The following is a 23,209-nucleotide window of genomic DNA, read 5'->3' on the forward strand; positions in this document are numbered from 1 at the left end:
CGGTGACGTGGCTGTGGATTTACTTTAGGGGACTCTGCGGTTCAGGTTCTGTTGATTGTTTGTTTAAATTTTATTGTTTGCACAACTTGAATTTTAGAATTATAGAGTTACACTGCATGAAAACATACCCTTTGGACCAACAAGTCCATTCTGACCAAGATTCCCCATCCAGACTAGTCCCATTTGCCACTGTTTGACCCATATCCTTCTAAACCAGAGGTTCACAAACTGGGGTGCGCAAACCCCTTGGTTCATGGTCGGGGTCCATGGCATAGAAAAAGGTTGGGAGCCCTTCGAATCCATGTACCTGTCCAACTGTTTGTTCATTTTCACACATTGGATGTTTGACTCTGAATTCTATTGTGTTTCTTTGTTTTGTGACTGCCTGCAAGAAGAGAATCTCAAGGTTGTATGTGGTGCACAGACTTTGATGATAAATGTACTTTGTACTTTGAACTTTATCAGTTCCCTCAATTAACTAAGCCAGAACTACACTGTGATTTAGTGTTGACCTTGAATTCATAGCACAATGTAAACAATTTCGATGATGGTGTGAGTACCAGGACCTTACCTGGGACGTTCTTCACTTGCTTCTTGATACTGCTCTTGGAGGGGGGATGATTCACTGTACAGCTGAAGACTGATTCTGTCTTCCACTCCTGTAAACTCACGGTCAGGAAGTGTCTGACACTGAAAGTCCACCCCTGCTCCAGAGCGGTCGGTGTAGCGCTGGTGTTGGAGGTGATCACGGTGCTGCCTTTCTTCCAAATGACATTTATTTGGTCCGGGAAGAATCCAGAGACCACACACTCCAGTGTGGCCATTTGCCTTTTCTTGGTCTCTTCCTGAGGTGGAGGCAGCAGTCTGACCTTGGGACCTTTTATCTCGACTGGAAGAGACAAGAAAACAGAAATGTCAAACATTTTGACTCAGGTAACTAATGCTGGCCATTTAATCGCTGGACTCTTGCCCACCTTTGGTACTGTTGGTCCGTGCTGACACTCGGGAAGATGAAGGAGATTCCTGAGCAGAACACTCATACTCTACCCCACTGAACCACTCCTCCACACTGATCTGGAGTTCGCTGAGCACTCTGTATTGGGATCCGTCCCTCTCCGCTTGATGGGTGTGAATTCCTTTAGTTTTCTCCTTCCCGCCCACGTGCCAAGAGATGTGGATATCTTCGGGATCTGTACAGAGAACCGTGCACTTCACGGTAGCAGTCTTGTCCATCAACATCTCTTCAATGTCGGGACTTTGAATAAAGACTGACAATTCTGTGGATTAGAAATGGAAATGCTCAGAATCTTATGGAGATATTTCTATTGGATGTGTTAGGTCAAGACAGATCATCAGTGCATGACAGCTGCATTTAATGCAAACAGAGTACATAAACACCCAGGACTGAATCACGTGTCTCATATTCCTGTTTCAGAAAAGAAAATCAGAACAAAGGATATGCTAATTTGGTTTTGAATCCCTTTCTAATAACTGTACTAATTGGTTCACTGTGAGACAGAGAAGCATGCAGATTTCTCAGCAGAGACACAGCTCAGTATATTCTTTGCTTGGAGTCTCAGTGCCATTGATCAGTATCAATGAACACTGTGAATCAATGAGAATCCCTTTCTCCACCTGGGCTGAGCCTGGGATTTACTCAGCTTAATAACTTCACATCCTGACATTCCAGTCTTACTGTGGCTGTGCCTCTCCTCATCCCTGCAACCTTCAAAACCCACACAAACTTCAGAAAACATCATATTCTTTCAACACTGCTCATTCATAAATGGGCACTACTTCTGCTGGTGCCTGTGATTTTAGCTTTCGTGCTGACAAACATTGAAGCCTCTGTCTCTCTTGAAATGAGCAGCCATGGTCAGAGTGCGTTGTTAAGTTGCTGGGCTGATGAACTGGCAAAATGGGTTCAAATCCCAACCTGGTGGATGGGGGTTTAAATTCAATTCATCAATGCTTTTTGGAATAGAAAGATGTCTACAGAGGTATTTGTAGTTTCATTCCCTGTGATAACTTCCGGAGATAAGTCCCATCTGATCCGGCTGGTCTGTGACTCCAGACCTGCAGCAACATGGCTGAACCTGAATCACCATCAGGAATGAGGCAGCAAGTCCCTCAGTTCCAGAGCGATCTGTGATTGATAGGAAATGATAAATGAATAAAACAGCTCTTTGATCAAGTGTTGGGTCCTGGGTTAGTGTCGGTTTTGTGTGAAGTTGTTGAGGCCGTCTCCCAATGCACGATCTTCAGTTCACGGACATTGCAGCTCTCTGCACTTTGTGTACACCATTTACACACTTGGTCACCTTCGGGCACGTGGGTGTTTTTGTTCTTTGACATTTAGTGTGAAGGCTGATTGTGTTTGTGTCATGGTTGAGTCCTTCAGTGAGACTGTGAGTCAGTGTCTTTGTCTGAAGAAAGAGCAGATGTAACACACACTGTCCAGTCTGACTGGGATGGATCATCTGACAAAGTATCATATGTATTTCTTAACCTTTCCCATTTCAGTAAGATTATGAGCAATTTTCCAGTAAAACAGGAAGTCCATGCATGCAGTCTAGATGATCATTGTTGTCGTGTAATATCACAAATCTGCAAACCTAGGTGTACACTGAAGGGTCACAGAATTGTGAATCCCAGTTTAATCAGCACTGTGATGTTGTTAAACATGTTTTCTGCAGGTTTCTCAGTTTGGTCCCATATCAGCCTGGTCTTGATGTTCAGCAGTCCCTGGGAAATGTGATCCTCTCATAAAATCTGACCAAGTCAAGATCGCTCCCCTTATTGCTGAATGCTGGTGTTATTCCACAGGAAGTATATAATCCTGTCAATGCTTGGGTAATTCTATCAAAACATTCTCCTTTGGACATTCCTTGGGATCACTGAGTTTCCCTTTTGGACGGAATTCAGTGTCCAGCACATGGATCAATGTAACTTTGCAATTGGACAGCAGACTGGGTAGACCCCTGTGTCTTGTCTCACCAATTTGTCTTGTGCCCAACATTATCAAAGGGTCATCCGTCCTTTGACTGAGTCAATTTGGAATTTCATCCCCATTTACCTTCATCACCTCGTGCCTCACAGCCACTGGGTGAAAAACAGGTTCCAGTTCTTGCTGACTGGAGTCAGACAGGAGGGAATCTGGCCAAGGAAACTGGAATTGGGATCTGAGTCACACTGAAGCAACAATGTACACAAATGAATGACTGTATGGACAACCAGAAACACAAGAGATTCTACAGATGCTGGAAATGTTGAACAACACACACAAAATGCTGGAGGAAAACGGGAAGTCAGGCAGCATCTATGCAGGGAAATAAGCAGTCAATCTTTTGTGCCGAGCGGCTTCACCGGTACTGGAAAGGAAGTGGGCAGAAGCCAGAATAAGAGGTGAGTAGAGTGGAGAGGAATACATTCTGTCAGATGACAGGTGAGACCAGGTGAGGGGGAAAGGGTGTGAATGGGGAGGGGGTATGAAGTAAGAAGCTGGTGGGGGGTAAGTGGAAGAGATAAATGGCTGAAGCAGAAGGAATCTGACAGGACAGTGCACCATGGAGGAAAGTGTTCAAGAGGAGGGGAACCAAATGTAGATGATGGGCAGATGAGGAGAAGTGATAGAATGAGGCGGTATCTAATATGGCGATTAGAAAAAAACGGGAATAAAGAACCGGGGTAAATTACTGGAGGTTGCAGAAATTAGAACTCAGGCTATCAGATTGCCAGATATCTGGATGGAATATGAGGTGTTGCTACTCCAACCTGACTTTGGCCTCACCAGGGCAGTAGAGGAGACCATGGACAGACATGTCAGAATGGGAATGGGAAGTCAAATTGAAAAAGGTGGCCACAAGGATAATAGAAAGTGGAATAGAAATGTGATTGGAGAGGTAGTCAGTTTGAATAATGTGTTTTCTTCTCTCTCTGTTAAATTTCCATCCCAATGGATACCAGGGACAGGTCTGCAATCCAGTAAGTGGATTGTAATGAAATCAATGACGAATTGTATACACAGCCAATCACTTTATTTCACAGTTTCCTGCTGAACAATGATACTGTCGGGTTGAACCATCTGAGAATGTTGCATTGAGATTACTCTGGTAAAAGAACCTTGGCACAGGCTTCAAAAAACAGCTGGAACAGTTTCCACCTGGAAATGGAAGATTCATAGATTTAAGTGTTAGATATTTTCAGCTCTTTTCCCATGCTTGGAAAAAGGGAGCCCCACATATTCCCACTCTCTATCCTCTGTATATCGCATCCTATCGAGATGAGGTTGTGTCAGCCATGATAAATGCATGTGCTCTCTGAACCTGGTCAAGGATCTGAGGACACAAGGTCACAACATTCACTCGAGGATTGGGCATCAATTCAAAAATAATCCAGGCACCTACATTTCAGTGAGTGGACAATCGACAGAAGAGCCTCTCAGGAAACACTGGAAACAAAGTCTGGGGACTGAAGCAAATACAAAATTGCAAAGATATTTTTTGAGGAACTAACACTGAGAAGACAGTGAAAAGGGGAAAGGGAGATTTTCTCCAGATTCTAAAGCATGAGATGTGAGCTTTGCTCACTAACTTATTTTCAATATAACTACAAACAGAGACAACTAAAACAATTGAAACACAATGGACAGGTGACCCTAATCTTACACCTTTCCTGCCCAGTAGATGGGGTTAAAGCTGCTGGTGATATGAGTTGATTCAAAGTGCAAAGATCATCTGTACATCACTCAGCAAGATTGACAGGAGGGACAGGAATTGTGTGGGAGTATCAGTGAGCTAGTTTAGTGCTGTGTTAATTAATTTTTCTTCAGACATTACTCACCCTCTTGATATGTCATGTTGACCTGACCACTGAAACCGGAAAGTGCGTGCTTCACTTTACAAGTATATTGGTGTTTCTTGGTCCATTCCTGCACAGGCACTGTCAGGTAAGTAATTGTTTCAAATGTACCATTAGATCTCTGAGTAGAAGGGAGAACGATGCCTTCTTGGGCAGATCCAGCTTTTTTCCAGGATACTTCAATGTCGTCGGGAGAGAATCCAGATATCACACAGCCTAGGACAACGTTTGCTTGACTGTGGATCACCTCCCGGGATGGAACAAGGGAGCTGAGCTTCGGAGCTGGAACACATTTAATATCTGTCAGTACATGATTGCTTTGCCCGTGTTTTTGACTTCATTCCCCCTCATCATGGGCTAGATCCCCAGTTCCAGCCCTCTCAAGAATGGTGTTAATTTACAGCTGATCTGATGATCTGATGGCTCACACCAGTGACTGGGAGGGCTGGGTGTATCACTTGGGCCTCCCAGCAGTGTGTCCCACTATGCTATGATAATGCAGAGAGGTGGGTCATGGGGTTGAGGTGCAGACCTGCCGTGATCTAATTGTTTAATGGAGAATGACTGATACCAGCTCCTGTGAGCAGGAGGACATGGTGTGGTACTGTTTCCACTGGTGAGTTTGGGAAACACAATTTTACTTTCAATGGGAAAGAAGAACAGATGGACAGGAGGGAATTATTTTGTAGTAACTGCAAAGGCTGGTTCAGATCTGTGAGAAGATGATTAAAGAAGGGCAGTGGGGTGGATTCCTTCATCACATTCACAAGTGATTGCTTTTACCAAAAGAGGGGGCAGCTGCAGGGTGGAGGGGAAAGTGCAGGAGTAGTGGGGTAAAGTTTAAATTGTTGTTCTGTGTGCAGGGGTATGATGGGCCAGCGGTCTCTGTATGTGTAGGGAGGGTTTAGTGGGAGGGGGTGGTGGAGAGACTCCTGAAATTAGACAATGGAGCAGATACAATGGAGGCAGATCCTGATACCCAGTTTCGCACTCATATCAACTTTCATACGTTTCTCACTGCCGTTGTAAGAGCAGAATAAAGGAGTTAGTTGCTATGCTCCTACATTATCTGACAAAGCTTCCTACTCCAGATTTATGTTCTGACATCATTGCAGCTTTAAATATAAATTATTTCTGATACTAACGTTGAGGTTGAGGTTTCTGCCACTCCGCTGTCTTAATCTCGTTTGGCTTGTACCCTGCCTTGCAGTAGTAGACTTTATTCTTCCAGTCCGCCGCAGAGACTTCGAGCAAGCTGCTCATCGTGTACTTTGAATTTTGCCCCAACACCGCTGGGTACTTCTTGATTCCTGTGGTGATGTCCCCACTGTTAGTGGACCATGTCTGACTGATGCTCTCAGGCTGATAGTCCTTGACCAGACAGAGGAGCCTGATGCCTTGGTCAGATTCTCTGTTGCAGGAAGGTATGATGTAGACTGATGGCAAAGACTTGATCTCTGAAATAGTAAGAAATTCACAGATGGTTCCCTGAATAAATGCATTACCGACAGAGAAAGGAGACATTATAGAAAGCAGTAATTCTCAAAATTATTCACCCCATCAAACAAAGCCAATATCACTTTAACACTCAGCTGTGAGTCTGTGTCACTGAGGTAGGAGGGTGTGGATCAATCCCACAGTGGCAACTTGGACACACAGTCCAGGCCAACACTTCAGTGCAGGACTGAGGCAGTGACCCAATGTCCGCTTGGTTGGATTTCAGTCAAAATACCAAAGTGACAATCTGTCTCTCATCCAAATACGATTCCTGATTCTGAAAAGTCTGTTAGCCCCTGATCAGCAGAGTTTACAGAAGAAGTAAGATCTAGAAGTAACTTATTTGAATAATTCTGATCAGTTCAGTGTTGCTGTTGATGAGAGGAGTGATTGGTGTGGATATAGTGGTACCTGGTCTCCAGCACCATGTGTGCAATATAGTGGAGGTTGGGAAATGGACCCTGCTTCTGAAATTCAACTCAACAGGCTACATGATACCGCTGACACTGCCTCACATATTTACCGTGTGTGAATGAGCAAGAATTTCAACCCCACTGAGCCTGTGGAAACTACTGAGTAACCGGGAGGGAATGGTAACTTGCATCAGAAAGGACAGAGGAACTGTGGAAATATATTAGTCCAGACTCTGTGGAGAAGTGTCGGCCAACACATGAGATTCCTGGTCAGATGGAGAAATCTCAAAATGTTGTTAGATGTAGGTGACATTCTCACTGAACGACCAGCCCAGAGAGTCCTGTGAGGAAATGCGGGTGGTGTCAATTCCCAGCCACTTAAGGTGCAAAATACACTTGAAAGCATTGGTTCTCAATTCAATTCACTGGAAAATGAGATGTGTTGACTTACCAAGGTAGGTAAAAGCATCAAGATCAATTAATTAATTGACCAGTTGACAGCTTTGAGAGGTGGATATGTTGAGGAGATGTGGTTTGACCGGTTGTCGGAATTACCTTGGACAGTGTTGTCGATGGGGTTTGTTCTGACCCACCGAAGTGACATCATTTACCTCATGATTGACTCTGTCAGTGACAGATTGTTGCTGATGGATGAGGTTAAAATCACCCAAAAAGACTGTGGACACAGCAGAACATGCAGGAACTATGGGAGTAGGAGACTAGTGGGAGAGTATGTGTCAGACAGTGTGAATTACAGAAGATGAGGACTTTGTTGTCCAACAGTAAGATGGTCAACAGACACACACAGGCTTCAGATTGATTCTGCTATTGAAAGGGCAGTAAACCCAACATTAGGAGGAGAAGTGGAGTGGTGGGAAGGTTCCAATTTCAATCAGGAGCAAAATAATGAGATATTCAGTTCACAGTATTCACTCCGGGACAAAGACCATAAAATATTGAAATCTGGGTTTCAAATAGAATAAATACAAGTAAATAAATATAACAAGTAAATAGGAATCAATATAATTTGACTGGTCAATAATGACAGCTGCATTGTTTAGAACCATTTCCAGGTTACTCTGGGGACTGTGAACTCAGAACATTTGACTTCCTGAGCAAATACAGTTGATTCAGGTTGACAGGACAGGCAGAACAGAGAAATGGTCCCTTTCTCATTCCTTTCAGACTGAGCCTGAAACAACCAGTGAAATGTTGATGTCAGACTCCCTACCGGGGACACAACTTCTGTGAAACAGAGGAACAAGCTGACCTATGCTGTGGGTGAAGTGTCACAGGAGAGAAAGCACAGGGCACGGTGCCAACTGGACCATGTCCACACAGACCGGGCTGAATTGTGCTGGTTCTAACCTGCTGGGACTCTCCCCACACTGCTACACAGGGAAAGGTGGGACGCCGCTGGGTTTCTGGATGCTGTAGGCTTGTGGTGAGGTGTATCGGGGCATCAGCATTAAAAAGCCTCAATCAGCACCCTGCTGGGACTCTGGGTCCAGAACACTCTGACACTTGGTGCTTGGAAGTAGGTACAGAGGAGATGCCAGGGGTATTTTTTTACACAGAGAGTAGTGATTGCATGGAATGGACTGCCAGCAATGGTAGTGGAGGCAGATATGATAGGGTCTTTTCAGAGACTCCTGGATAGGTACATGGAGCTTAGAAAAATAGAAGGCTATGGCTAACCCAAGGCAATTTTTAAAGTAAGTACATGTTCGGCACAGCATTGTGGTGTATTGTGCTGTAGGTTTTCTATGTTTCTATGCTTGGTAATTGTGGGGAAGGGATTGTCTTGTGTCAATTCTGTCATGTAATTTAACAGATTTGAAATGTCTGGGAAACATTAAAGTTGATGTAACTTCCTGTGGCAACAATTAATTTAGCATATCTTGCTTAAAATTATACATCTGAAATGCACTAAACTATAATAATCTGCCAGAAATCATTCCTGACTAAATCCCTTCCCAAGGCTCAGAATCCCCAGTCAGATGAATGGGGAATGTGATCCTTTGTCAAGTCCAGCCTGTGAGGGAAATGTGGAGGTGGATTTCCCAGTGTTACCCTGGGAATTCCAGCAGGACCTGGTGTCATGTGGTAGAGTGTGGTAACAACTCTGAAGGCATCTGTCACTCAGTAAATCCCGGGGTACAGTAGTCTGTGGAACTCTGAGACTGACTCCAGTGTAAGTGGCTGAACACTGGTGATTCCCTTTGGAATTGCCAGCCACAGCCAGCAACATTTCACCCACACTGTCCTCAGCCTCCCAGGTACACAGCAGCTCAGGAACGGGCTGGTCAGCTGAGGTCTGAGGAACCTCACTGCTCTTTGTCGACGTTAACCCCTGAAAACAACAGAATTGCTGGACCAAGCATCTGGGACCATTTGGACGACCTACAACCAAATAGTGTCTGTCTATTCATCTACGGCACAATCAAGATCCAGATGAGGAATTCACAGTGGTGGGGAGCTTTAGGAATTGCTGGCTAAAAGTGACCATTCCCTTTCAACAAAACACAGACTAGATTGTCATGTTGTAGTTCAGTTTGTGGGAACAAGATGTAGACAAGTTGCAGGTTTAGTCCCCCATATGAAGTGACACACTGCAGAAGTACTTGCTGGGTTGGGAAAGGCTCTGGGATATTCTATCAAAATAAATCCAGTAAAATAAAACTGGAAGCAGCATAGTTGGAAGAAATCAGACTGACAGAGTCTGGTGAAGGGTCACTGATGTGAAACATTAACTCTGTTTCTCACCCCACAGATGTTCCCTGAGCTGCTCAGTGTTGGCAGTGCAGGAGGCACAATAATGTCAGTCGGTGAGATTTGCAGCTGAGGATCTTTTACATCCCGGGACCAGCAGGTGGTAAGTACAGTTCTGTCTGGATCAGTGTACTCTGGGTCTTTAGAAAAACACCCATCAAACTGACAGCAGGGTGCTGGGTGAAGAGGAGAACTGGATCTGGGTGGGTCACAGGGTGCTGGGGTGAAGAGGGGAACTGGATCTGGGTGGGTCACAGGGTGCTGGGGTGAAGAGGGGAACGATCTGGCTGGATCAGCTCAGAAGAAATTTTCAATTAATGACACTTGAGTATTTGTACAAAATGATTGATGTTGAATCAGTAGATCGGGGGAGACAGTCTGATTTTAGTCTGTATTGCAGTAAGTGGATAGAACATTGGGTAGTATGAACAACAGATGGGAATTTTATTTATTCATCCTTTGGGATCTGGGCTTTGCCCGTAAATTACACATCTGAACTGCCATTCAGAGGGCATTTGGAGACAAACACATTGATGGGTCTGGAGTCATAAATAGGCTCGAAGGGTAAGGATGAGAGATCTCCTTCCCCGAGGGGCATCAGTAAAACTGAAGGGTCATCATTACTAATGACTGGATTTAAAAATAATACCAATTATTAAGATGTTGGAAATCTGACCACAGATCCAAATCTACTGCAGATTATGGTGAACTGAGTCATCACTCCGAATCCAACCTTGTGCCTGTCCATTGGATCACTGTGTCCACGGTGTCCTGGACAATATTTCTCCTTCAATAACATCACCAGAACAGACTGTCTGATCGTTCTCACCTTGCAGTTTGTGGATTCTGCTGTGTGCAGAGTGGCTCCACATTCCCGACTCTAAAACAGGGCTGTACTTTGAAACTACTTCATTGCCTGTGAAGAGCTCGGGGACACCACGAAAGGTGTCTGTAAATGTCAGCACTTTCTCTCACAACCACTTTTACTGAATCACCAGCAACACTGGTTAACGTGGGAAACCTTTTCTTAAGCAAACCCAGTCGGGGGATGGAGAAGGGCAAGAAATTAGAGCAGTTGCTCTGTCTGTGCACTGAGAATAAGCAGTTCATTTGAACAGTAAAGTTCAACTCATGTCCGGTGAGTGTGTGATGGGACAGGTTGGGGGAAGCTTCACTCTGTGTCTAAACTCTGCTGCCCCTGCCCTGGGAGGGATGGGACAGTACAGAAGGATCTTTGTATCTAATCTGTGGCTGCCAGGATAGCACATGGGAGCTGTAATCTGCATTTAACTCATGCTCTGTGTACTCTGGGGTGATTGTTGGAATCCCTTTGCGGAAGGATTTCCCAGATTTACAAGATAAATACTGATTCCATTGAATGACAGAGCAGAGAGTGAGGCCATTCATCCGATAGTGTCTGTGCTTCCCTTTAGCTGAGCAAACCCAATAAACCCATTGGTCTCTCTGCTCTTCCCTGTATCCCTACAAAAGGCGGATTTCGTCCTGTTCCCTCTCTACACTCGCTGTTGGCCACCACCATCATTCAGGCAGTGTGTTCCAGATCACAAACGTTCATCAAGAAACCATGACTTAAATGCTCCCCTATTACACATTATTGACTTGAACGCTTCCCTCCCCACCCCACCTGCACCACTTCCCCCTCCCCCGCCCACCAATGCAAGGCTGCCTGGAATGTGTGAAGGAATTGTGATTTCAATTCCCTGCCTTACCCTCCTGCACCACTTCCTCGCTGCCTTCCCAACTCCCCCACCGTAGCCCACCTCCTCAGCCATCAGGGAATAAAACTAAAACCTTAATCCCGTCAATTAATCCTGGGATATCGCCGATTCTTTTGCTGTATCCCGGGACGGACCTCACACCGGACATTACATGATGGGACTGACACCCACCTGTACCCTGGGGATATTGAGCCATCAACCAGATCATACATGTGTAACCATTCCCTCAGATTATGTCTCAATCCCATTACCTTCAACATGAAAGCAGCCGACAGTAAAACCCGATCCCAATAACTTGACACTGAACAGATCCATTGTTGTCACTGACAGGGAACGAGTTCAACTGCACTGAAACGCTCAGCCCCTGAACGTGGCTTCAGTTGGTGCTGAGGATCAGAAGCCAGACTTGAACCAAACACTGAGCTCACTCAGCACAACCGGCCGGTGTCAAGGCACAGTCTGGTGCCAAGATCCAACCCCATTCCCCTGAGCCTGTTCCCGGTCTGGGGACAGTTCACTGGTGGGGTGGGGTATGTACCCTTGTATTGTTACTGGGCTCTAGAGAAACCCGCCGGTTCGGGGAGATGCATATACTCTCTCTAAATATCTCACTGATTTCAGTTAAATCACAGAATTCGCCAAAACCGTAAATAAATAAAATTCTTGTGCGTGAAGATACAATTGAGAAGTTGGTCTTACCTGAAGTCACTGTCAGCGAGGTTCCTCCGCCCCAGTAGTCAAGATAGTCACAGTGCTCCGTCTCCCCATTCACCCAGTGCAGTAACTTCACTTGCCCGTCACATCCAATAATCTCAGCAAAATGTCAACATGATCCCTGTTCGGACCGGGAGCAGCCGCTTCCTGGATTTCCATCTCAAACTCCGTCCTTGTCTCTTCATGGCGTGTCAATAAAACAGGCATTTTCACAGTTTCCCTGTTTGCGGGCAACAGCTCCCACCATGCCCCCGAATCAGTGTCGAATCCATTTAGGCTTTTAATTGTCCAGAAATGGATATTTGCGCCCAGCAGTCCGAGTCAGGCTTCGGGGATTTCACTCTGGGAAGCAGCAATGCGGAATCCGTGGAGACAGACTGCGCTGCAGACGCTCCTTTGTCGGGACCAGTTTCTGTTCAGCTCCCCGTCACCGTGCTCCATAGTTATAGTCACAGTGATACACCGCCGTACGATAACCTCCGCCCCTCTCACTGTCTCCCAGAACAGTCAATCCACAGTCAAACCGCACTAGAACACCAAAGTGTCTCTGATCATTAATGTTCCTCATAGCCCGACCATTTACTGTCACGTGTGGACGAAGGACCGACACCTGACCAGGTCGATTGGTGACCCCATTCCCACTCACGGCGCTTGGCTCCGAGCTGCCCTCTGAAGTGATCCGCTGAGCCCCTCGGCCCATCCATCCAGCATCTCTTCTCGGGAATCCCCGCTGACAACCCGCCTTCCATTGCGTGGACGAGCGGATGTGGCCCAGAACGACCGGGATACAGCTGTGGCGATCACTGCTGCCCTTTCCCTCAGCGCCCGAAGGGCAGGCGCTCTCGCTGGGGTTTTTGTCCCGGTCCAGTCCCGGTCTCTCTCACTGTGTCTCTCGCACAGTAATAGGTGGCCGAGTCGTCCAGTCTCAGGCTGTTCATTTTCAGATAAAAGTTGCTGCTGTCCTTGGAAGCGGTGAACCGGCTCTGGACTCCAGGCGCGTAATACTTGGTGCTACTTTCACTATAATACCTTACCAGCCACTCCAGCCCTTTCCCGGGGACCTGTTTCACCCAGCTCATGTAGTAGCTGCTGATATCGAACCCTCTGACCGCACAGGACAGTGTGTGGGACTGTCCGGGCTTTGCCACCGCTGACTCGGGCTGTGTCAGCACGATTTCGGACCGCACACCTGTCAATAAAAAAGAGCAGAAATTAATAAAATGTTTCACGGGCAGAGATTCACAAAGCCTCCGAGAAACAGCCGGTCCCGGGAGGGCGACAAGCCGCGGGACACCCACCTGCCAGACAAGACAGGAGGAGACAGAGATAAGGAACGACCCCCATCGCCCTGAACACTGAGCCGGACTTGGACACTGTTGAGATCGGCGGCTTCAGCTCAGGCCGGCTTTGTCCGGAGCCGCAGTGAGCGCTGTTTAAATAGGGACGTGGGCTGTGAGTGAGAGAGGGAGCCGCGGTTTGAACAGGCTCTCACACACTGAAACCAGAGGCGCAGCTTCCTGTCCCCGCCCACAGCAGCGATTTCAATTCCCCAAAAGATGTTTGTCTCTGCAACAGGCGGCGGGTCAGCGGCAGTGACCAGATCCGGATTAAAGATCTGTCACACTCTGATCGATTCATCAATTTCAGCGATGAACAGTTTGTGTAAACTGAAACACACAGAGTCCCAGCGACAGGGACTGAGAGACACCAGTCAATGGTCAGATATTCTCCATAGAGACACAGTCTGAGACTGTCTTTGCAGGAAAATGTATTAAGCAACAAAAAGATTTACTACACCATCTTCTGACTGCAGCCACACCACAAGAATCAATGTTAAACAGAGATTCCTGGTAGAAATGGGTGGAATTTACACTTTTAAGACGTTTTCTTTTTCAGGGACCTGGTACCATGAATTTCAGTGCCAAGCCCTGCAGGGAACTTAGGAGTGGAAGCCACACAACAGGAGAAGTCATTGTTGCTAGTAACAGGATGCTCCCCAGTAGGTTGTCAGACAAGCAATGCAGAACGATCTGTATTGAAAGGAAACTGACGGGGAGGGGAATGCATCCAAGGTGGAGATCAGCAAGGTGGCTAATTCTGTTTACCCATCCTGGGTACGGAAATACTGAGTGTCCCAAATCCTGCATCCTCTGTAAAGTATAAACCACACTGACTGAATTACTAATCAAACCAAAGCTCCCCCCTCTCGGGCTGATTTGCCACCACTCAGCAGCTTTCATGACTCCATGGCAAACCAGAGCAGTTTCTGCACTCAATGAAGTGCCTTTCGAAGTAGAGTCTCTGTTGTCCCAAAGGGAAGGTGGAACCTGAATTACACAGAGCAAACCTCTCTGAAACAGCATTGATGTATAAAGAGAACTGACCTTCTGTGATGCTGGTTGAAGGATCAATTTTGGGACAGATAGTGGAGAACTTTCCAAACCTTTTATGTCCACCTGATAACAACAACCCCATCATGGCACCAACCAAAATGGTGTTTCTTTTTCCTTCAAGATGACCACAACCTTGCTGTAGGGTTTGGAGGCTTGAGTGCCTCAGTGACCCTGAGATCTATGTTGGCTTGAGTCAGTGCCTTGGTAGGGTCACCCATGCCAAACAGTTCAAAGAGCAGAGGCCAGACTAAGAGTGGTCCAGTGTTCCTCCAGGTTCAGAGTTTCAGGTCAGCGTTAGTGAACCTGATGAGTCAAAAAGAAAAATTGTTATTGTTTTGAGATGCTGCCAGCCATGCCAGCTTCCAGGATTTAGATGCTTGAACTCTCTGGAGTACAAATAGCTGGTTGCAGCCCCTTTAAGGTTCAGGATGATTCCGCTAATTGGCAATCATGTTTTGGGCACTGAGAATTGAGTATTTAAAGAACACCTGAACTGATGTTTAGTGCTCAATCGTAAGCCCTACTCCTGATATCATCTATCATTTGTTTTGTGCTCAGTTCTCGATCCAGTTTGATTCCGTGTCTTGATCTTTGCTTCGGATACTCCAGCATTTGTGTCCAAACCATCCTCATCACCGACTGCTTCATAGTTACAGAAACAGCAATGGAGAATCCTTCTACATCTGAGTGCTATGGTATTCCCTAATCACCAGCTGGGACTTGCATGGCTGACAATAGTGAAAACAGAGAGAAAGCAACAGGCATGGTGAAGAGAGCCATGAACTTTGCCAAGACCAAAACCAAACATGTTTTTTGGAATGTATGAACCATGTACAACACTGGCAAGCTTGCACAAATACCCACAGTATTGTGTCCTTACAGCCAACATATGCTGGTGTCAGTGAAAGCAGTTGGGCAGGATCTGGCAGACTAAAGGCAGAAAATGGTGAAACAGTTCTATAGTCAGGAAGGGAAGATGGTCAGCATCATGATGGTGTAGCTGTCATTTTGAAGAACGGCATTGAGAAGTGCCCACTGGAGTTAAAACCAATCAATCTGGTGAAAGTCAGGCTGTGAGTGAAGGAAGTAGACATGCCTGTGATCCAGTGCTATGCTCCAAATTACAACAAGAGTGACATTGAAGAAAAGGACACCTTCTACAAACGGCAGAGGTAGAGTTAACACCATGCCATGACATAATCATCATCATGGGAGATCTAAATGGCAAAGTGGAAAATACAACTTACACTTCACTAGGGTCATGGGTACATAAGGATGTAGAACGATGAATAACAATGGTGTAAGACTGGTGGAATGCTGTGGCATGAACAATCTGGTCATAGGAGGGACCCTCTTTCCAGACCTTGAAATCCACAAACTGACATGGTGCTTACACAATGGACATGACATGATCCAGATTGACCTTTTAATCATCAGTGGTACATGGAGACAATCCTTGCAGGGTGTGAAGGTGAAAAAGAGGAGCAGATGTAGGAAGTAATCACTACCTTGTTGTAAACATGATAAAACTCAAGCTGAGAAGCACTGGGACCAGAGCACATGTACAAAGATATTTTGATGTTGAGAAGCTCAAGGACACCAGTGTGAGATCTTCCATCATCATTGAACTTAAGGAACAGATTTCAGGCCTTGACGAGGATGTGTCAGTGGACAAGATCAACACAGTGTGGAAACAGATCGTGTCAGTGTTCAAGGTGATCAGTGAGGCTTGTCTACATTACAGAGCTGGAAAGAAAAACAGAATGGATACAGCTGGAAACATGGACAGCCTTAGAAGAAAGATGGAAAATTAGGGAGAATGTGTTCAATGCAAAGTCAACACGAATTTAAGGTGAAAATTCAATTGGCATTCACTGAAGCTAGCAAGAAATTGAAGAGTTTCTAAGAGTGGATAAGTGTCTACATGGAAGTCCTTGCATGGTGGCTACAGCAGCGACCTGTCAACGTGATCAGGAAAATAGATACAAGATTTCACAATTGGTATGCGGAAAGTTCCAAGCTAGATCCAGTATCCCCATGAGAGGTAAGAACGGTCTGCTTTTGACAAGAGTATGAAGCATGATGGACAGGGTATTTCAGAGATTTACTCAGTAGATGCAGAGGACCTTGACATCAATGCGGACCCACCCAGGAAAGAAGAGATTGTTACTGTGATTAACTCATTAAAAAAACAGCAAGGCTCCAGTACATGACAATTTGAAATCCGTAATGTTCAACGCTGAACCAAAAGTTGCAACAGTCATCCTGCAACCTCCACTGTCTACTATAATCTGGGAATGGGGACAAGTGCGGGACACGGACTGGACAAAGGGAGCAAGGTTGCCCAAGAAAGGAGCACTAAGATGATTGCAACAGCTGGTGTGGCATCACACTTTTTTCTCACCAAAGTCATTGTCCAGTGGATTACAGATGCTATAGATGTGTGCTTGAAGAAGGGAGCAAGTTGGCTTCAGGAAGAATGGAGGTTCTGTCAACCGGATCTTCATGCTGCGTAACACCACAGAGCAGAACACCCAGTGGTAGAGACAACTGTACATAAATATCATGGACTTTGAAAAGGCTTTTGATAGCATCCACGGGGAGAGCCTCTGCCGAATTTTCAGCTGATACGGGATCCCTTCCAAAATTGTCCAGCTTATCTTGAGTTTGTTTGCTAATTTCAAATTTGGAGCAGGTACAGTTTTAGTCAATGCATTACAGGAATGATGTGGATGCTTTGGAGAAGGTTGAGAGTGGATTCGGTCAAGTGTTGTTTGGATTGGTGCATATTAGCTGGAAGGAGAGGTGGGATAAACTTAGACTGTTTTTCTGGAGTGTTGGGTTCTGTGGGATGGACGGACAGAAGTATGTAAATTTATCAGAAGCATAGATAATCACAGACATTTTTTTAGAGTAGAAATGTCAAACGCCAGAGGTCAGAGGTTTCAGATGAGAGGGGAAACGTATAAATGAGATTTATGAGGCAAAATTGAGGTTGGTATCTGGAATGTACTGTCAGAGGAATTGATAGCAACAGATAAGACAACAAAATTGATCAATGAAGAACCAAATGGTCCCAGCAAAACCTAAACTGATCACTGGTGATTAGGTTATTTGGTGAGTAAGTGCCACTTTCCAATACTGTCGACTATGGCTTCCATCACTTTACTGAAGACTGTGTAGATGAATTGGGCCATTATTGCCTAATTAGATTTGCCCTGTATTTCGAGAATGGACATACTGGGCAATTTTTACCCATTTTTGTGCAGATGTCAGTGTTGTATCTGTACTGGAACAGTTTAGTTGGAACCATCAGTATAATGGCATTGGGCCAGGGCACAGATTTCCTGCTTGCAGCATAAATAAGCACCACCTTCAATCTGAGCCAATCTCTGTTTTCTTCCCATAGAACCCAATATTTAAGTGTGGTTCAAGTCAGCTTTATATTGTTACTCCCCAAAGGACTGATGGCTCCATACTTGCATTGGACCCCTTCTCCCTTCAGACTTTCAGTCCATTAGTCAATCCTCTTTTCAGTAATACAAGAATTGTTTATTGGTATTGGTCCCTTAATCAAAAATGTATTTGTAATAAGCAAGCTTATTCTTTTTAGTAAGCCTATTTCCTCTGGAAGGCCCCCTGTTCAGATTAAGTCAAACCACAGCTCCTACAGGATGCTGAAAGGGAAATATCCCCTATATCACTGTCCAGTTTCACCCACCTGTCAAGAATGAAAATATGAAATGTGTTTCTGGTAAATCAACAGCTGCACACAGAAATTCTGTTCAAATTTATCCCGTGCACTGAGTGTCAGAAGGAGGTTGTTCAGCCCTCCAGTCTATTCCTTCTAAAGCTGACCTGTGTCTGAGCTCCATTTATCCTCCTTGGCTCCACATATTTTAATAATTGAACTCAAACAAAATTCTATTAATTTTGAAAATTCGACTGACACCTCTCACCAACCCCCAGTCTTGAACACTTCCCAGGGAAACTTCCAGATTTCCAGTGACCTGTATATCCTGAAGTAACAGATTATTTGTGTTATTCTTTTGCACCATTCTTGAATGTTTTCAAACTCCCCAATCTCCCAAGCTTCAGGGATCAGGAGACCAGACCTAATATTCTATCCCACTCCCAGTAGCACTTCACTGTGCCTCATCCACACAACCCCTCTCCAAGGAAGACACATCCTTCCTGAGGGGTGATGCCAAGAATCTCAGCCAGTGCCCCAGATGTGGTCTATTAGATCTCTACTCTATAGCAGTGTAATATCTGCCCCTCTGTATCCCTGTTTTCCCCATTAACTGCAGCACATTGAGACTTTTAGCTTAAATATGTCCTTACAATTTATTAGAACCCAAACCTGCCAGTGGTCTCTCACCCTAAGTTAATGTTCCACATTCTTTCTCTGTCTGCCTGGACTGGTTATTCCCTTATGGAATCTGTGTCAGTCAGCTGACACAGAAGAAACAAGACCTCTCTTGAAACACGAGCTCACCAAACAACAACCTCTGTGGGCAGTTTACCTCCTTATGTTTCCCACCACACCTGAGCATTTTCATGTGCACCTGCCTCGACCTACCATTGGCTTGTATTCATTACAGATTGTTTAAAACTTTTTCCGCTTACAGCTGTAAGTTAAAAATCTCACAGCCGGCTATCCCATTCTAGCTCCCATTACCTCTTTGTCCCATTCTGAATTGAGATATGGAACATGCTCCACTCTACTCTCTCTACACCCATGACTGTGTGGCTAGGCACAGCTCAAATGCCATGTTCACATTTGTCTGTTGTTGGCAGAATCTCAGATGGTGATGAGGAGGTGTACAGAAGTGAGATAGATTGGCTGGTTGAGCGGTGTCTCAATGACGACCTTCCACTCAGTGTCAGTGAGAATAATGAATTGATTGTGCCTGTGAGAAGGGAACGTGGGGGAACACACACCAGGTATCATTGAGGGATCAGCAGTGGAAAGGGTGAGCAGTTTCAAATTCCCAGCTGTCAACATCGCTGAAGATCTATCCTGGGTTCAACTTATTGATGAAATGACAAAGAAAGAACATTAGAGATTAAATTTCATTGGGAGTTTGAGATGATTTGGTGTTTCACCAAATACTCTAGCAGATTTCTACAGATGTACCATGAAGAGCATTCGATGTGGTTGCATCACTGTCTGGTACAGACAGGCCACTGCACAGGATCAGAAAAGCTGCAGAGAGTTGCAAACTCAGCCAGCTCCATCACGGGCACCATCTTCCCCAGCACTGAGAACATCTTCAAAAGGCAATGCCTCAAAAATCCACATCCATCCTTAAAGACCCACATCACACAGGACATGTTCTCTTCTTATTACTACCGTCAGAGAGGAGGTACAGGAGCCTGGAGACACACACTCAACATTTCAGGAAAAGCTTCTTCCCCTCTGCCATCACATTTCTGAACAGGCAATGAATCAATTTATGGACACTACCTCCTGTTTTTGCTCTCAATTTGCATGAGTTATATAGACAAGTATCTTATTGTAATTTATGATGTTTATGTGTTGCACTGTACTGCTGCCACAACACAACAAATTTCACAACATATGTCAGTGATCTTAAACCTGCTTCTGATACTGATGGGAATGAAGGCAGAAACTAGTTGTGTCTGATGATCTGATATACCTGACTGTTAGCAAACAACAGTTCCTGAGAAAGTGTTTGGGATTGTGTGATGGATAGAAAAGTGAAGGGAAAATAAAGAGAGGAATACAGAGAGAGAGAGTGAAGGAGGAAGAGGATAAAAGACATGAAGTGGGAGAGAAAGAAATGGGGAGGAAGTGATGAGCGGGGTGACAGAAAGGGGAAAGAGGAAATGAGAGGGAAATGATGTGGATATGCAGTGAGTGCTTTGTGGAACAGGAGAGTGAATGTCCGGGAAGAGATAAAGAGAGTGGGAGAGGACCACAGTGAAGGAAAGAAACACTATAAATTTTGTTTCTCTCCCATGACTCTGGTATGAGACAGACTTAAATTAAACATACAGCACAGGAGCAGATTCAGACCAATTATTTCATGCCATTGTTTATTTTCTGCAGGAACCTCCAGTCACTCCATTTTGTGCTACTGAGTTAAGTTCTCCTTCTGTTCCTTTTCTCCACTTTCACTTTTGTGGGAGAGAGATCCATATTCTACCAACTCTCTGGATAGATAATCCAAATTGGATGATAATCCAGATTGGATGATTAATGATTGTTTACAACAATTTTACTCTCCTAAAGACTAATCCACCTTTCTCCTCCACCCTATCAGATATTTTTATCATCTGTGATTTTTGCCTTTCAATCTTCTCATGACCCTCGTATCCAGGGTAACAGCTAAAACATTCACATATTACTAATAAGGTAAAAAATGCTCCCATTTTCACAGGAAAGAGCCCAAAAGTCAAATCCAGTACATTCCAGCATCAAGGAGACAGTGTCCCTTCTGGAAGAATTTCATGGGACTGTGTAAGAGGAGAGTACAGATTGCTTTTTGTCCAACTTAGGTTTTCATAGGTTTTCATGCCTGCATTAACCTGGGTGAAACTTCATGAACCTTCAGTTCTGGTTGCTTCATTGCAAGGACGTGGGAACTTTGGAGAGGGTGTAAAGGACGTTCACGAGCACGTTGCCTGGGTTAGAGAATATTATCTGTAAGGAGAGGTTGAACAATCTTTGACTGTTTACTCTGGACCATAGGCTGAGAGGCAACCTGATAGAGGCTTATAAAAGTAGGGGAGTCATCCATAGGGTCGACAGTCAGAGTCATTTTCCCAGGGTAAAATGTCATATCCAAAAGGGTTTTAAGGTGAGGGGTGTAACATTCAAAGGAGGTTGTATTTTTTTACACAGAGAGTGATAGGTGCCTGGAATGCACTGGCAGGAGTGGTGGTGAATCAGCATGATAGTACAGTTGAGAAACATTTGAAAAAGCACACGACCATTCAGGATATGGCGGGATATGGATTCCGTGCAGATAGTTCAGTTTAGATTAATTTGGTGTTCTGGTTGTCACAGTCATCATGGGCTGAAGGGCCTGTTCCTGTGCTGTACTGTTCTGTGTTGTAGGTTTACTTGAAGCTCAGTAACCATTTGTTATTAATAGCTGACAGATGTCTGAAACTCTGCGATAACATTAACACTCAGTCCTTACACTTCCTCTTAGGTTTCACAGACAGGTTTAATTTGAGCAGGGGGCCCTCCCAGTGGAGCTGTGTTACTAAAAAGAATAAACACACTGTTTTACATATGGAAATACAATTCTAACTTTGTGCTTTGCACCAACCAACAGGTTCACGTTTATCACACAGAATGAGACAAAATGAATCAAAACCAAAGGACAAAAGACACAGAGACAGCAAGACCCTCTCCTCGTTACAGAGCATTTGCCACGTGTCAGAAACAGGCTCACTCTAATGATAATTGACTGTAGCTGATTGATTTATTGATTTTGCTATGGGTATGAGCAGTTCAAATGTATGTACACCTGCATTTTATGTTCGGGACACTCCTACCAGCAACTGAAAGTGTGTTTGCTCAAATTGAGCACAGAAGTCCATCCTGACGACTCTAGTTCAGGTGATCAGATAATTGTGAATTGGCAGCAATAAAGTGGAAAATAAGGAGAAACTAAAAGATGCCACAGACTGCCTTGTCAACATTACATCTGTGGGCAGAATCCCAGTATGACATGCTGGAGCTGATGTTTATTAAAGAGAACGAAGGCTGCCTGGTGAATCTAGTTTAGACTGAAGCAGCAACACAGACCACAATCACTGAGCTGGGGGTTATCATTGACCTGAAAACTCTCAGGCCCTTAAGATCCAGTATAACAAACTTGCGTATTCAGAGAGATTCAATGATCTGTCATCCAATTGTCATTGTAAGGTTGTCAGCCGATGAGGTCTACAAGTTCAGATATCTACTAAACCTTTCTTTCTGACATCTGGACAGTAAAATGTCTAGTTTTACTCCTGTAAGAGCCTTGGGCCAGTAGCTTGCTATTTGATTTTTGTGTTCACCTTGAATAAAATAATATCACCTGAACTGGATTTGTCTCTTTAAACTATGTATCTGTTCTGGTGAGAACAGATTAATAGATCTCACAATACCTGAAAATAACTGTCCCAGGGAAGGTACTGGGATGGTGCTCCCTTATCATTTTGGAAATTTTGCACTTTCAGGTGTTAGATTGGACTATACCCTATTTTCATTGTAGCTTAACTCTCTTATGTTGTTTGTTTTTAAATATTTACTTATATACATGGAATTGTTCAGTGGGTTGCCGTTGTCTGTGTATCTCCTGGAAACTCCCAGTTTCAGTGGCAGGTATCACATTGCTCGAATAGGGACTATTTTGTTGGTTAATTTAAGCAATGGAATTTGAATGGAATGTCTGCTACCAGTAATCATCAGTCATAAGAAATGGGTTTTAATGCCCTTTCTGACTTCTGAAGAACTTTAGGCTGAAAAAACATCAGGACCCAACACAAGTTTAAGTTTTGATCAACAAATCCATCAGACAGGCTGGGGAACCCAGCATTTGGGGCGGCATGGTCATGTAGTAGTTAACAGAATGTTTTCCAGTGCAGGCGACCTGGGGTTCAATTCCTGTCGCTGCCTGTAAGGAATTTGTAATTTCTCCCCGAGAATGTGTGGGTTTCCACTGGGTACTCCAGTTTCCTCTCACAGTCCAAAGACATACCAGTTGGTGCTTTAACTGGTCATTGTAAATTGTCCTGTGATGAAACGAGGATTAAATTGTGATTGCTGGGCAGTGTGGCTCGAAGAGCCAGAAGGGCC

At 44.7% G+C, this 23,209-nt stretch overlaps 1 long non-coding RNA gene across 1 annotated transcript in view; it reads left to right on the top strand.

Annotated features, from left to right (window-relative positions):
• Positions 1–22,453, top strand: part of LOC140716630 (uncharacterized) — a 97,426-nt gene extending 74,973 nt beyond the window's left edge. Inside the window, exons 2-3 of the long non-coding RNA XR_012096335.1 lie at positions 9,544–9,645; positions 21,699–22,453. This is a non-coding gene — a long non-coding RNA (uncharacterized lncRNA). The remainder of the gene's footprint in view (positions 1–9,543; positions 9,646–21,698) is intronic.
• The last annotated feature ends 756 nt before the right edge of the window (positions 22,454–23,209 follow it).

This window comes from Hemitrygon akajei, chromosome 25 (genome assembly GCF_048418815.1).
Source record: "Hemitrygon akajei chromosome 25, sHemAka1.3, whole genome shotgun sequence".
In the NCBI taxonomy this organism is placed as follows: Eukaryota; Metazoa; Chordata; class Chondrichthyes; order Myliobatiformes; family Dasyatidae; genus Hemitrygon; species Hemitrygon akajei.